Source organism: Pseudophryne corroboree, chromosome 4, assembly GCF_028390025.1.
Source record: "Pseudophryne corroboree isolate aPseCor3 chromosome 4, aPseCor3.hap2, whole genome shotgun sequence".
Lineage (NCBI taxonomy): Eukaryota > Metazoa > Chordata > Amphibia > Anura > Myobatrachidae > Pseudophryne > Pseudophryne corroboree.
Window position 1 is genome coordinate 250,363,718 of NC_086447.1, and position 16,361 is coordinate 250,380,078.

The 16,361-nt window shown below is 44.8% G+C and overlaps 1 long non-coding RNA gene across 1 annotated transcript in view; it reads right to left on the reverse strand.

The window, feature by feature from the left end:
- Positions 1–1,395: 1,395 nt before the first annotated feature.
- Positions 1,396–16,361, reverse strand: part of LOC134911314 (uncharacterized) — a 120,465-nt gene continuing 105,499 nt past the window's right edge. Inside the window, exon 3 of the long non-coding RNA XR_010176471.1 lies at positions 1,396–1,757. This is a non-coding gene — a long non-coding RNA (uncharacterized LOC134911314). The remainder of the gene's footprint in view (positions 1,758–16,361) is intronic.

Sequence of the window (16,361 nt, forward strand, 5' to 3'; positions counted from 1 at the left end):
ATAAATCTCCTTTTTGCAGAACACTTGACATAGGGGGTCAATCCGAGATGATCGTAGCTGTGCTAAATTTAGCACAGCCACGATCACTCACACTGACATGCGGGGAGAGGCCCAGCACAGGGCTATCCCGCCCCGCATGTCAGTGCCGCATCCCCCCACCCCCGCAGAAGTGTAAAGGCATCGCACAGCGACGATTCTTTTGCACTTCAAGAGTAGCTCCCGACCAGCGCAGCTTTAGCCGCTGCGGCCCGCTCCCCGTTCGGTCTGGCCAAATGCCGCCGTTCCGCCTTCCCCCAACCAGCGACCGCCTCTGCCTGTCAATCAAGCAGAGGCAATCGTAGCGGCCTGACGGCCTTTGGCCATCTGGCATGCGCCGGTGCACTGCGGCACCGGTGCATGCGCAGTTCTGACCCGATCGCACCGCTGCGATAAAGTGCAGCGTGTGATCGGGTCAGAATGACCCCCATAGTTTTGCAAATAGACATGTTCTAATAGACATGTAAGTAACTGAAAAAAGCGTGTGCCCATTTTATTCAACAGTCCCTACTGAGAACAGCAGAGGATGCCACTGTGAATATAAATACTTGCTGCAGTGCATGTAAAGTATGTGATGTTATTTTAGTAATTAGTCTATTTCCATTCTCCATTAGTCTTAACATAACACTTAAAACGTCAGGACAGTATTACTGCAGAAGACATGTAAACATATTAAGGCAAGATGAAGTATATCCTTTCTGCGCTATGCATTTTAGAAACTCTTACCAAGGATTTACACTTCACTACAGTGCCATTTTTTATTTATCATTTACCAGTTTTATTTAATGATTTATCACATATATACAGTATTATGCTGTTTTAGCTTTACATGTTATATTTCATGGCAATAGCAGTAAAAGTATGGGCCAGAATACTTTCTTCCTATTGATCAATATTTTGTAAAGAAAATGAATAAAATGATAGTAAGGTGTTTTCTGCAGCAAACTACTAGTCAGTAAATTTGTATTCAGTATCACTTTGCTAAGCATCTTGATGGTTTGCTAGGTTGCAGAAATGGGGTAGATAAAGGTCTATATGGACTTCATGCAGAATTTGAAACATTTGCATTTAAAATGTACATATGAAAAATATGTGCTGCAAAAATGGAGCATTTAAGTGTTGATTCAGCGAAATATCTTAAGAAACGTACACTCAGGCCCAAATGTATTGAGCCTTAACAAAAGATAAAGTGGAGACGGATAAAGGGTGATAAATAACCAGCCAATCAGCTCCTAAGTGCCATGTCACAGGCTGTGTTTGAAAAATGACAGTTAGGAGCTGATTGGCTCAGCATTTATCACCCTTTATCCATCTCTACTTTATCTCTTGTTAAGGCTTAATACATTTGGGCCTCAGTTTTGTGAGCTAACTACCTCTAAATGAAGATAAGGCCATTTAAAGTGTATACTGAACACCGCACATTCGAGATGGCAGTCATCACCATCAAATTAATGATGACAAATGGCATTTTCATATAGAATTTAAATAAGAGAAAGAAAAAAAAATATAAGCAATCATATTCAATATGAACAATAATACAGGGATGCCGCTTCTGGACAGGTACTTTGGACTGTTGCAGGCATCATCTTGATGAGTTTAATGCAGGAGAAAATAGCTGAAATTAGGCACACTGGTTCCGTAGTACTTTACAAGCTAATTTGTTTCATTTTGCATTCAAAGATTGAAGAGCAATCTTCCTCCTCCCTATGCAGGAGCAGCACCTAAAAAGCAGGACAATAAAAAAACAATATCAGTATATAGTTTAAAAGCTTTTTACTAGTGTTAGCAAACTGTAATGATTATAAAGGGGTCTATTAATTAATACTGGATGTTAAAAAAATATTTTCTAGTACCACTTGTAGATTAAAAATTTGGCCCAATTTATCCCTAAAATGTTGCCAGGATAGCTGAGTGATAATCAGCTTCCCAGCCTCACTGCCAGTGGTAAGAAGTGACTTACTGTACCACTGCATCAGCCAGTCTAGGTTCTCTCTGAGCATATGCTTTGTAGGTTCCATTAAAAATAGAACAAAGAAAACAAAATTGAAGATAAAAAAAAACACAAAATCAAATACATCTTTGTTTCTTTATCACATGGAACAAAAAAGGTTTATTACAACAATAATAATAATAATAATAAAATAATAAAAGAAGAAGAAGAAGAAGAAGAAGAAGAAAAATAAAAAAGCAAATACAGCTCTTTTTGCAAAACAAAGGATTTTATGCAGTTTGAAAAATATGTTCCTTTGTTAGTTACCACATCCATACAGCCTTATACTGTATGTAAGAACAGGGACCGTGGTATACGGTTAGCATACCAATCGTCGGGATCCCAGCGGTCACAATACAGATGCCAGGATCCCAACGGGGGCACCATACTACTGCCCACAAGGGGCTGAGTTGCCATTGCCCCCCTGCTGGCATTCCACCGCTTGGGATGCCAATGTCGGAATACTGACATTCGGCATCCCGTGTGGCGGTGATTCATACCGAACCCGGGACCGCAGAAGAGACAGTGCAGCAGTGCCCATAGGGATCTCTAGGGCTGTGATGTGTCCGCATTCTGCAAGCTCCAAAAATGCATAACTTTCCAGAGCTTGCACCCGATAGGCATATTGTAGTAAGGAGCCATTATCATGTGGCTCCTTGCTGGTTAATCTTAGACCCAGATTTGGGTAATGGAGGTGTGAGGTGTGGTGCCTCTGGACTGGCTGAGCTGGATGGCCTTAGTGTGGCATACCTTTACATTCTATTAACACTTTTCACTTATTAATTTCTCAACACTATTTCTCTATTTTAATTGCATTTCATTTTGTATCACTTTCTCTATAGCTTCGGCTTCCTAAATACTAATTTATTAACACTATAGTTTTTTTTCACTGGTATGCCACACTGGGCTTTCTGGCTTATGCTGGTGTTTTGGGGTGCCACACCCTGCACCTAGATATAGCGCTAGGGACCCCAAATATACAGAGACGCCTTGATGCGGCTTTTGGGGCTTATTCACACATTTGCGCAAATATGTGTAACGAAGATCTCTGAATTCTGTTGTCATGTGGAATTTATATTTGGTTACGGTTATGATTCAGGGTGCTGGGGGAAACAAATGGCTTTTTTTCTTGCTTAGAAATACCCCTCCCTTTCAAGCACCTGAATGATATCACTAAGCTAATTGAGCATCTACCAATATATATGTACCCGATAGGCAATGACAGTTTCGCAAAAGAACACAAGAGAGAGATCAGAAGGATCCCTCTAAATACCTTGCAGCTTACGCATGCACTGGTAGCGGTCTGATGACTGGACATCACCAGGTCTGTATAGCCAGGGCCGGTTCTATACCTGATGAGCTGTCATCCTGTATGCCAGCAATTAAAATAGCTGGTATGCATGTATGCATCCTGTCCTATACAAGAGAACTTTATGTTAACCTAGAAAGTATAAATTATTTAGCTAGCTGTTTATCTTTCTGGTTTTCATAACTTTAGCAAACAATCCAACTGTCCCGATTTCAGCGGGACAGTCCCAATGTCCCGCCCGCAAACCAGAGTGTCAGCAGTACTGGGTAAGCCCCCAGCATGACTAAAATGGAGGCGTTACTCGGGTCGGCTTTCCCTGCAAGGCCACACCCCCTCACCACTTAACCACAAGACGCGTGTATTTGTCCCACTCCTGCAGCATGAAAGTTGGGAGGAATGCAATGGGTTCACATAACAAATCTCAAACTACAATATTTTTATTTTCAAGGTCTTTTACTTACATTTATAATTGCCATTTTTACAATGGATTTGAGATTTACAGAATAAAAGTCAATGCAGAAATATAATGAAAATCTGTGTATTGTATTACAACCAGTTTTGCATGCCTATAGATTTTTCTGGATGATTATTTTTCAATGTACGTTCATTAAAATTTGAGAAGTGCACAGGACACTTTTCGGGTTTTGTGTTTTGGTTTTGGATCTGGATCTCTGCTCGTGTTTTGGATCTGGATTGGTTTTGCCAAAACCACCATTTCGGGTTTTGGTTTTGGTTCTGGATTTTTTTTTTTTTAAACATAAAAACAGCTACAATCACAGAATTTGGGGGGTGTTTTGTTTATACAGTATTATTAACATCAATAACATTCATTTCCACTCATTTCCAGTCTATTCTGAACACCTCACAATACTATTTTTAGGTCAAAAGGTTGCACGAGGTAGCTAGATGACTAAGCTAAGCGACACAAGTGTGCGGCACAAACACATGGCCCATCTAGGAGTGGCACTGCAGTGGCAGACAGGATGGCAGTTTTAAAAACTAGGCTCCAAAGATCAGATTATGAAAAAAAAAAAATGTGCAAGATGGAATTGTCCTCGGGCCTTCCCACCCACCCTTATGTTGTTTAAACAGGACATGCACAGTTTAATAAACCCATAATTTCAGCAACAGGTGGTCCCCCTGGACAGGCTTGTACTGGCCCACAGGGGTACAGGGGACACCACCGGTGGGCCCCACTGCCTGGGGGCCCTCCTCCTGCTCTAAGGATCAGGTTCCAGACTGTGCACTTGAATTATACATTATACATATGTTGCCTTATACTGGACTATAGTGCATTTTCTAGAGTGCATTGCTGCTAACTAATCTGGTACATTACCATGCATGCAGCAGCTGAATTTACTGTATATATTTATGAAAGGACCTAGGCGTTGCACTCTCTAATCGTTGGTCAAACCAATGAGGTGGCAGGCCACACTCCCTCTGCAGACTGGCCACACCTCTAAACATGGGTCCCTACCACTACATTCCCCTGGTAGGCCCTACATGCCCCAGTCCCACACTGCCCCTGGAAAAAGCTTGCAAAGTTCACCGAATCATAGCTAGCTACAAACATACCACATCCATATTTGATGACTTCATATTATGAGAAGAGGCAAGAGGAAGAGGACAGTGTCAAGAAGGTGATTAAAAATTAGAGAGGCATACTCAATTAGGAACAACACACAGGCTTTCACTTCCACTCCTATCTTGGTGTGGAACAGAAAGGACTTTAACCAAGCAAATGTATAATTACCACATTACTTGACAAACTGAAAAACTAGGGGCCAAAGCCTCCGAATTTGTACCCCCTTCTCCATTTCCAGGGATAACGAGAATCTCGGATTTGATGCTGGGATGCAAATAAACTGGTTTATACCACAAGATCAAGACTAGATATTTTCCCCTCCACGGAGTCTGGAGACTTATTTTGTGAAAATCTTGTGGGTTTCTTCTTTTCCATTTTTTATTCCATTTTTATATACGTATTATGTGGCACAGCTCCCAGTTACACGCATGTGAGCATACCTGTGTGTCCCAGTTACATGCATGTGAGCATACCTGTGTGTCTTGTTTTTTTAATTCATATTTTCTTTTTAATTAAAGCAGCCCCTTAGATGCTTTAGCAGCCCCTCGTGAGCCCCCACAGGATCCCCCGGATCGGGCAAGTTGAGTTCAGGTGGGTTCGGTACAATACTGAGCACGACTGTGCAGTACATTTTTTGTTATTGAGCCCCTGAACTAGTGGAGCTTACCACTCTATTCGAAACTCATTTCGTATTGCAAGTAGGACTGTGGCAGTTAGCAATGTAACCTCTGTACCACCAGCATGCCTCAGCCTGACAAGCCAGACAGCTTCCTGGCTGTAAGCCACCATGAGTCTCCATACTGTGCCCTGATTAAGTAACTGTTTGTGCCTCACAGGAGCTCCTGGCCCATCTAGTGCTGCAGTGCAATAGAAAGCTGATGCTATGTAATATCACTTAAACTCTGTTGTTATAACACCGCAAGGTCTTGCAATAACCCTACGCAGCCCTTACATTGTACAATTATTTAGGAGAAAACATTTACAAAACAAAGAAAAAGAACCCTATTCAACAAATGCGCATCTTGGTGGTCATTCCGAGTTGTTCGCTCGTTATTTTTCTTTCACAACGGAGCGATTAGTCGCTAATGCGCATGCACAATGTCCGCAGTGCGACTGCGCCAAATAAATTTGCTATGCAGTTAGGTATTTTACTCACGACATTACGAGGTTTTTTCTTCGTTCTGGTGATCGTAATGTGATTGACAGGAAGTGGGTGTTTCTGGGCGGAAACAGGCCGTTTTATGGGTGTGTGCGAAAAAACGCTACCGTTTCTGGGAAAAACGCGGGAGTGGCTGGAGAAACGGAGGAGTGTCTGGGCGAACGCTGGGTGTGTTTGTGACGTCAAACCAGGAGCGACAAGCACTGAACTGATCGCAGATGCCGAGTAAGTCTGGAGCTACTCAGAAACTGCTAAGAAGTGTCTATTCGCAATTTTGCTAATCTTTCGTTCGCAATTTTGATAAGCTAAGATTCACTCCCAGTAGGCGGCGGCTTAGCGTGTGCAAAGCTGCTAAAAGCAGCTTGCGAGCGAACAACTCGGAATGAGGGCCCTTGTAAATAATCCCAAAATGTGGAACATTGATAAATAAAAATTAAGGTTGCTTATTTTGAGACATTCATTTGAGTCCCTAATATGAAAATTGTGAAAAACTTCTCTCTGATGTTGGGTACACAGTGCACACTAGAAGATATCTCTACTAGAGAGGAGCGGGTTCAGACAGGGCACCCCTGAAATTATATGGCAGACATATAGAGATAGGTGTGTTTGAAAAATCTTGTTTTCTCCGGCAGTTGACAGAGAAAATTATGTAGTAAATGTTGCCATGTGCCCATGTCACGTTCCGCTGGACTATGATTCTGTCTCTTCTAAATCTGTCAGACTTTGGCCACAAATGTGGTGTCTCCCCACTTTATTGGAAAACACTTAGTCAAAACTGAACACACAGTTGTTTCCTGTGCTTTAACAAGCTTTATTTGTAAAAACTTTTCAAGAGGGAGGAGGGCTTCCATCTTCATGAGAAGTTGAACCACCAGTCATGAACTCAGTCCAATGCCTTTCCTTGTCACTTCGTGTCGTGAATGGCATATTGCCAATTTTCCGTTTCTCATCAGATTATTTGTATTTATTTATTTTGGTTATTAATTTTTGCTACTTGGATTTTACATGCCCCCTATAACATTGGGCATCAGCCTTAGCAGGCGACGCTGATGGAATTGCATTGTCAATGTTATGACTGGTGGCAGCAGCAGCTTCAGCACTAGTACTAGGAAGTGGTTACTGATCTTTCACTGTTTTTTCCTCCAAACTTTTGTTCTCCATTTCACAGGACAGCACCCCACATGACAGCACACAGAACAGTGCCCCTTTATTTTGCAGCACCCCTGTAATTTTAGAGCATATAGGACAGGGCCCCTTTATTTTTACAGCACACAGAATAGTGCCCCTTTCTTTTTACAGCACACAGGACAGTGCCCCTCTATTCTCACAGCACCCCTGTATTTTTATTCCTTTATTTTTACACCACCCGACAGGGCTACAGCGCTCCTTTAATTTTACAGCACCCGACAGGGCCACAGCATTCCTGTATTTTTACAGCACCCCTATATTTTTACAGCATACACAGCATTTCTTTATTTGTACAGCACCCGACAGGGTCACATCGTTCCTTTATTTTTACAGTACCCGACAGGGCCACAGCATTCCTTTATTTTTACAGCACCTTACAGGGCCACATCGTTCCTTTATTTTTACAGCACCCGACAGGGCAACAGCATTCCTTTATTTTTACAGCACCCAACAGGGCCATAGTGTTCCTTTATTTTTACAGCACCCCTATATTTTTGCAGCACACAGGACAGTGCACCTTATTTTGACAGCACACAGAACAATGCACCTTTTTTTTTACAGCACACAGGACAGTGCCCCTTTATTTTTACAGCACACAGGACAGCACCCCTGTACAGTACAGGACAGCAGCACCCCTGTACAGCACCCCTAACAGCACAGGACACCAGAGGACAGCACCCTGGGACAGCACCCCTGTACAGCACAGGACAGCAACACCCCTGTACAGCACCCCAAACAGCACAAGACACTCCAGGACAGCACCCCTGTACAGCACCCCAAACAGCACAGGACACCACAGGACAGTACCCCTTTATTTTTACAGCACACAGGACAGCACCCCTGTACAGTACAGGACAGCAGCACCCCTGTACAGCACCCCTAACAGCACAGGACACCAGAGGACAGCACCCTGGGACAGCACCCCTGTACAGCACAGGACAGCAACACCCCTGTACAGCACCCCAAACAGCACAAGACACTCCAGGACAGCAACACCCCTGCACAGCACCACAAACAGCACAGGACAGCACCCCTAACAGCACACAGGACAGCAACACCCCTAAAGAGCACATACTGACCCAACCCAACACCACCACCCACAGAGAAACAGAGGTCTGTCTCCCTCACTCTCCAAGTCCGGAGTGAAAATAGCGGTGATACGCGGCTCCTTACATGGAATTCTAAACTCGCAAAATCTGACAGTGGGATGATGACATTTTGCCTCGTTCTGGGATTTGAGTCTGGTGGGAAGTCTTGTGCTCATCCCTAGTTTAGGGGCTTTCTGCAGTCCAACTGTGTGTGTGCATGGGGGAAGTGAAGGTTGGGGAGTAGCAGTTCGCATTGTAGTCCAAGTGTGTGAAGGTAGCAATCTGCAGTCTACTTATGTGTGTGGAGGGAAGGGGCAATCTACAGTCCAACTATGTGTGGAACCCCCCATTAAAATTCCATGCGTTTGCCACTGAAGGCCATGATGAGAGGGATCCTGGGAATTGGAGCTCCCCGTTGGAGGATCTAGAAGGCCGCAGCCATCCCGGCTGGAGTGCAGGGAGGCTAATAGGGTTCAGAGGACCTCTTCCACAAGCAGTCTCTTTTCAATCAAGGATGGCATGGTGAGTAGCCACTACAGTGTCATAAAGGTGCTCAAACCTTAACAATAATAAGGAGACACTTCTATATGGGTTGAGTCTAAATTCAGGTGGTCTTAAAGGACCATGCCCTTCCCTTTCCCTTAACCCTAATCAATTCCCCAGCCTAACCTTAACTGCAAAAAAAACCACAGCTTACCCCTAACTGTACCCCGCAGCCTGTCTCCCAAACCAAGCCTAACCCTAACCGTTTATACTACCGAAGCCTAATCCTAGTCATCCCCCCAGTGAGCTGAATCTACCCCCTCATGAGGAGGTATGTCGCGGGTCACATGGTTTTAACATCAGATGTCATTTAGCCCACTAGCGTCTACTCTCCTATCTGCTGCCATCCAGTATAGTCGTCAAGCCACACTCGGCTAGTTGGCAGTAGAATCTGCACTACTTTAAGTTGCCTTAAAGCTTTTATAGTGGCCTAGTACCCAATTAAAAAGCTTTATTTTGTGTTCCCTTTGTTGTGATAGTTGTCCCTTTGTGCATCTTACAGTTACTTATATATTAAGCAACAGCAGACTGCTAACTGTGCAATGTGATTATTGCTTGGATGTTACTGGTCTCCGAGGTTTATAGCAGCAGAAAAAAAGGTAGGTTAAGAGTTTATCCGCAAAAAGAGGCCAATAGGACGCACAAGCAGCTTTTGCTGATTAAAAGGATATGAGGCATAGAGATGAGCGCCTGAAATTTTTCGGGTTTTGTGTTTTGGTTTTGGGTTCGGTTCCGCGGCCGTGTTTTGGGTTCGAACGCGTTTTGGCAAAACCTCACCGAATTTTTTTTGTCGGATTCGGGTGTGTTTTGGATTCGGGTGTTTTTTTCAAAAAACACTAAAAAACAGCTTAAATCATAGAATTTGGGGGTCATTTTGATCCCAAAGTATTATTAACCTCAAAAACCATAATTTACACTCATTTTCAGTCTATTCTGAATACCTCACACCTCACAATATTATTTTTAGTCCTAAAATTTGCACCGAGGTCGCTGTGTGAGTAAGATAAGCAACCCTAGTGGCCGACACAAACACCGGGCCCATCTAGGAGTGGCACTGCAGTGTCACGCAGGATGTCCCTTCCAAAAAACCCTCCCCAAACAGCACATGACGCAAAGAAAAAAAGAGGCGCAATGAGGTAGCTGTGTGAGTAAGATTAGCGACCCTAGTGGCCGACACAAACACCGGGCCCATCTAGGAGTGGCACTGCAGTGTCACGCAGGATGGCCCTTCCAAAAAACCCTCCCCAAACAGCACATGACGCAAAGAAAAAAAGAGGCGCAATGAGGTAGCTGTGTGAGTAAGATTAGCGACCCTAGTGGCCGACACAAACACCGGGCCCATCTAGGAGTGGCACTGCAGTGTCACGCAGGATGTCCCTTCCAAAAAACCCTCCCCAAACAGCACATGACGCAAAGAAAAAAAGAGGCGCAATGAGGTAGCTGTGTGAGTAAGATTAGCGACCCTAGTGGCCGACACAAACACCGGGCCCATCTAGGAGTGGCACTGCAGTGTCACGCAGGATGTCCCTTCCAAAAAACCCTCCCCAAACAGCACATGATGCAAAGAAAAAAAGAGGCGCAATGAGGTAGCTGACTGTGTGAGTAAGATTAGCGACCCTAGTGGCCGACACAAACACCGGGCCCATCTAGGAGTGGCACTGCAGTGTCACGCAGGCTGTCCCTTCCAAAAAACCCTCCCCAATCAGCACATGATGCAAAGAAAAAGAAAAGAAAAAAGAGGTGCAAGATGGAATTGTCCTTGGGCCCTCCCACCCACCCATATGTTGTATAAACAAAACAGGACATGCACACTTTAACCAACCCATCATTTCAGTGACAGGGTCTGCCACACGACTGTGACTGATATGACGGGTTGGTTTGGACCCCCCCCAAAAAAGAAGCAATTAATCTCTCCTTGCACAAACTGGCTCTACAGAGGCAAGATGTCCACCTCATCTTCACCCTCCGATATATCACCGTGTACATCCCCCTCCTCACAGATTATCAATTCGTCCCCACTGGAATCCACCATCTCAGCTCCCTGTGTACTTTGTGGAGGCAATTGCTGCTGGTCAATGTCTCCGCGGAGGAATTGATTATAATTCATTTTAATGAACATCATCTTCTCCACATTTTCTGGATGTAACCTCGTACGCCGATTGCTGACAAGGTGAGCGGCGGCACTAAACACTCTTTCGGAGTACACACTTGTGGGAGGGCAACTTAGGTAGAATAAAGCCAGTTTGTGCAAGGGCCTCCAAATTGCCTCTTTTTCCTGCCAGTATAAGTACGGACTGTGTGACGTGCCTACTTGGATGCGGTCACTCATATAATCCTCCACCATTCTATCAATGTTGAGAGAATCATATGCAGTGACAGTAGACGACATGTCCGTAATCGTTGTCAGGTCCTTCAGTCCGGACCAGATGTCAGCATCAGTAGTCGCTCCAGACTGCCCTGCATCACCGCCAGCGGGTGGGCTCGGAATTCTGAGCCTTTTCCTCGCACCCCCAGTTGCGGGAGAATGTGAAGGAGGAGATGTTGACAGGTCGCGTTCCGCTTGACTTGACAATTTTGTCACCAGCAGGTCTTTCAACCCCAGCAGACCTGTGTCTGCCGGAAAGAGAGATCCAAGGTAGGCTTTAAATCTAGGATCGAGCACGGTGGCCAAAATGTAGTGCTCTGATTTCAACAGATTGACCACCCGTGAATCCTTGTTAAGCGAATTAAGGGCTGCATCCACAAGTCCCACATGCCTAGCGGAATCGCTCCCTTTTAGCTCCTTCTTCAATGCCTCCAGCTTCTTCTGCAAAAGCCTGATGAGGGGAATGACCTGACTCAGGCTGGCAGTGTCTGAACTGACTTCACGTGTGGCAAGTTCAAAGGGCATCAGAACCTTGCACAACGTTGAAATCATTCTCCACTGCGCCTGAGACAGGTGCATTCCACCTACTATATCGTGCTCAATTGTATAGGCTTGAATGGCCTTTTGCTGCTCCTCCAACCTCTGAAGCATATAGAGGGTTGAATTCCACCTCGTTACCACTTCTTGCTTCAGATGATGGCAGGGCAGGTTCAGTAGTTTTTGGTGGTGCTCCAGTCTTCTGTACGTGGTGCCTGTACGCCGAAAGTGTCCCGCAATTCTTCTGGCCACCGACAGCATCTCTTGCACGCCCCTGTCGTTTTTTAAAAAATTCTGCACCACCAAATTCAAGGTATGTGCAAAACATGGGACGTGCTGGAATTTGCCCATATTTAATGCACACACAATATTGCTGGCGTTGTCCGATGCCACAAATCCACAGGAGAGTCCAATTGGGGTAAGCCATTCCGCGATGATCTTCCTCAGTTGCCGTAAGAGGTTTTCAGCTGTGTGCGTATTCTGGAAAGCGGTGATACAAAGCGTAGCCTGCCTAGGAAAGAGTTGGCGTTTGCGAGATGCTGCTACTGGTGCCGCCGCTGCTGTTCTTGCGGCGGGAGTCCATACATCTACCCAGTGGGCTGTCACAGTCATATAGTCCTGACCCTGCCCTGCTCCACTTGTCCACATGTCCGTGGTTAAGTGGACATTGGGTACAACTGCATTTTTTAGGACACTGGTGAGTCTTTTTCTGACGTCCGTGTACATTCTCGGTATCGCCTGCCTAGAGAAGTGGAACCTAGATGGTATTTGGTAATGGGGGCACACTGCCTCAATAAATTGTCTAGTTCCCTGTGAACTAACGGCGGATACCGGACGCACGTCTAACACCAACATAGTTGTCAAGGACTCAGTTATCTGCTTTGCAGTAGGATGACTGCTGTGATATTTCATCTTCCTCGCAAAGGACTGTTGAACAGTCAATTGCTTACTGGAAGTAGTACAAGTGGGCTTACGACTTCCCCTCTGGGATGACCATCGACTCCCAGCGGCAACAACAGCAGCGCCAGCAGCAGTAGGCGTTACACGCAAGGATGCATCGGAGGAATCCCAGGCAGGAGAGGACTCATCAGAATTGCCAGTGACATGGCCTGCAGGACTATTGGCATTCCTGGGGAAGGAGGAAATTGACACTGAGGGAGTTGGTGGGGTGGTTTGCGTGAGCTTGGTTACAAGAGGAAGGGATTTACTGGTCAGTGGACTGCTTCCGCTGTCACCCAAAGTTTTTGAACTTGTCACTGACTTATTATGAATGCGCTGCAGGTGACGTATAAGGGAGGATGTTCCGAGGTGGTTAACGTCCTTACCCCTACTTATTACAGCTTGACAAAGGGAACACACGGCTTGACACCTGTTGTCCGCATTTCTGGTGAAATACCTCCACACCGAAGAGCTGATTTTTTTGGTATTTTCACCTGGCATGTCAACGGCCATATTCCTCCCACGGACAACAGGTGTCTCCCCGGGTGCCTGACTTAAACAAACCACCTCACCATCAGAATCCTCCTGGTCAATTTCCTCCCCAGCGCCAGCAACACCCATATCCTCCTCATCCTGGTGTACTTCAACACTGACATCTTCAATCTGACTATCAGGAACTGGACTGCGGGTGCTCCTTCCAGCACTTGCAGGGGGCGTGCAAATGGTGGAAGGCGCATGCTCTTCACGTCCAGTGTTGGGAAGGTCAGGCATCGCAACCGACACAATTGGACTCTCCTTGTGGATTTGGGATTTCGAAGAATGCACAGTTCTTTGCTGTGCTGCTTTTGCCAGCTTGAGTCTTTTCATTTTTCTAGCGAGAGGCTGAGTGCTTCCATCCTCATGTGAAGCTGAACCACTAGCCATGAACATAGGCCAGGGCCTCAGCCGTTCCTTGCCACTCCGTGTGGTAAATGGCATATTGGCAAGTTTACGCTTCTCCTCCGACAATTTTATTTTAGGTTTTGGAGTCCTTTTTTTTCTGATATTTGGTGTTTTGGATTTGACATGCTCTGTACTATGACATTGGGCATCGGCCTTGGCAGACGACGTTGCTGGCATTTCATCGTCTCGGCCATGACTAGTGGCAGCAGCTTCAGCACGAGGTGGAAGTGGATCTTGATCTTTCCCTAATTTTGGAACCTCAACATTTTTGTTCTCCATATTTTAATAGGCACAACTAAAAGGCACCTCAGGTAAACAATGGAGATGGATGGATTGGATACTAGTATACAATTATGGACGGGCTGCCGAGTGCCGACACAGAGGTAGCCACAGCCGTGAACTACCGCACTGTACTGTGTCTGCTGCTAATATATAGACTGGTTGATAAAGAGATAGTATACTCGTAACTAGTATGTATGTATAAAGAAAGAAAAAAAAACCACGGTTAGGTGGTATATACAATTATGGACGGGCTGCCGAGTGCCGACACAGAGGTAGCCACAGCCGTGAACTACCGCACTGTACTGTGTCTGCTGCTAATATATAGACTGGTTGATAAAGAGATAGTATACTCGTAACTAGTATGTATGTATAAAGAAAGAAAAAAAAAACATGGTTAGGTGGTATATACAATTATGGACGGGCTGCCGAGTGCCGACACAGAGGTAGCCACAGCCGTGAACTACCGCACTGTACTGTGTCTGCTGCTAATATAGACTGGTTGATAAAGAGATAGTATACTCGTAACTAGTATGTATGTATAAAGAAAAAAAAAAAACCACGGTTAGGTGGTATATACAATTATGGACGGGCTGCCGAGTGCCGACACAGAGGTAGCCACAGCCGTGATCTACCGCACTGTACTGTGTCTGCTGCTAATATATAGACTGGTTGATAAAGAGATAGTATACTCGTAACTAGTATGTATGTATAAAGAAAGAAAAAAAAACCACGGTTAGGTGGTATATACAATTATGGACGGGCTGCCGAGTGCCGACACAGAGGTAGCCACAGCCGTGAACTACCGCACTGTACTGTGTCTGCTGCTAATATAGACTGGTTGATAAAGAGATAGTATACTCGTAACTAGTATGTATGTATAAAGAAAGAAAAAAAAACCACGGTTAGGTGGTATATACAATTATGGACGGGCTGCCGAGTGCCGACACAGAGGTAGCCACAGCCGTGAACTACCGCACTGTACTGTGTCTGCTGCTAATATATAGACTGGTTGATAAAGAGATAGTATACTCGTAACTAGTATGTATGTATAAAGAAAGAAAAAAAAACCACGGTTAGGTGGTATATACAATTATGGACAGGCTGCCGAGTGCCGACACAGAGGTAGCCACAGCCGTGAACTACCGCACTGTACTGTGTCTGCTGCTAATATATAGACTGGTTGATAAAGAGATAGTATACTCGTAACTAGTATGTATGTATAAAGAAAGAAAAAAAAACCACGGTTAGGTGGTATATACAATTATGGACGGGCTGCCGAGTGCCGACACAGAGGTAGCCACAGCCGTGAACTACCGCACTGTACTGTGTCTGCTGCTAATATATAGACTGGTTGATAAAGAGATAGTATACTCGTAACTAGTATGTATGTATAAAGAAAGAAAAAAAACCACGGTTAGGTGGTATATACAATTATGGACGGGCTGCCGAGTGCCGACACAGAGGTAGCCACAGCCGTGAACTACCGCACTGTACTGTGTCTGCTGCTAATATATAGACTGGTTGATAAAGAGATAGTATACTCGTAACTAGTATGTATGTATAAAGAAAGAAAAAAAAAACCACGGTTAGGTGGTATATACAATTATGGACGGGCTGCCGAGTGCCGACACAGAGGTAGCCACAGCCGTGAACTACCGCACTGTACTGTGTCTGCTGCTAATATATAGACTGGTTGATAAAGAGATAGTATACTCGTAACTAGTATGTATGTATAAAGAAAGAAAAAAAAACCACGGTTAGGTGGTATATACAATTATGGACGGGCTGCCGAGTGCCGACACAGAGGTAGCCACAGCCGTGAACTACCGCACTGTACTGTGTCTGCTGCTAATATAGACTGGTTGATAAAGAGATAGTATACTCGTAACTAGTATGTATGTATAAAGAAAGAAAAAAAAACCACGGTTAGGTGGTATATACAATTATGGACGGGCTGCCGAGTGCCGACACAGAGGTAGCCACAGCCGTGAACTACCGCACTGTACTGTGTCTGCTGCTAATATATAAACTGGTTGATAAAGAGATAGTATACTCGTAACTAGTATGTATGTATAAAGAAAGAAAAAAAAACCACGGTTAGGTGGTATATACAATTATGGACGGGCTGCCGAGTGCCGACACAGAGGTAGCCACAGCCGTGAACTACCGCACTGTACTGTGTCTGCTGCTAATATAGACTGGTTGATAAAGAGATAGTATACTCGTAACTAGTATGTATGTATAAAGAAAGAAAAAAAAACCACGGTTAGGTGGTATATACAATTATGGACGGGCTGCCGAGTGCCGACACAGAGGTAGCCACAGCCGTGAACTACCGCACTGTACTGTGTCTGCTGCTAATATAGACTGGTTGATAAAGAGATAGTATACTCGTAAC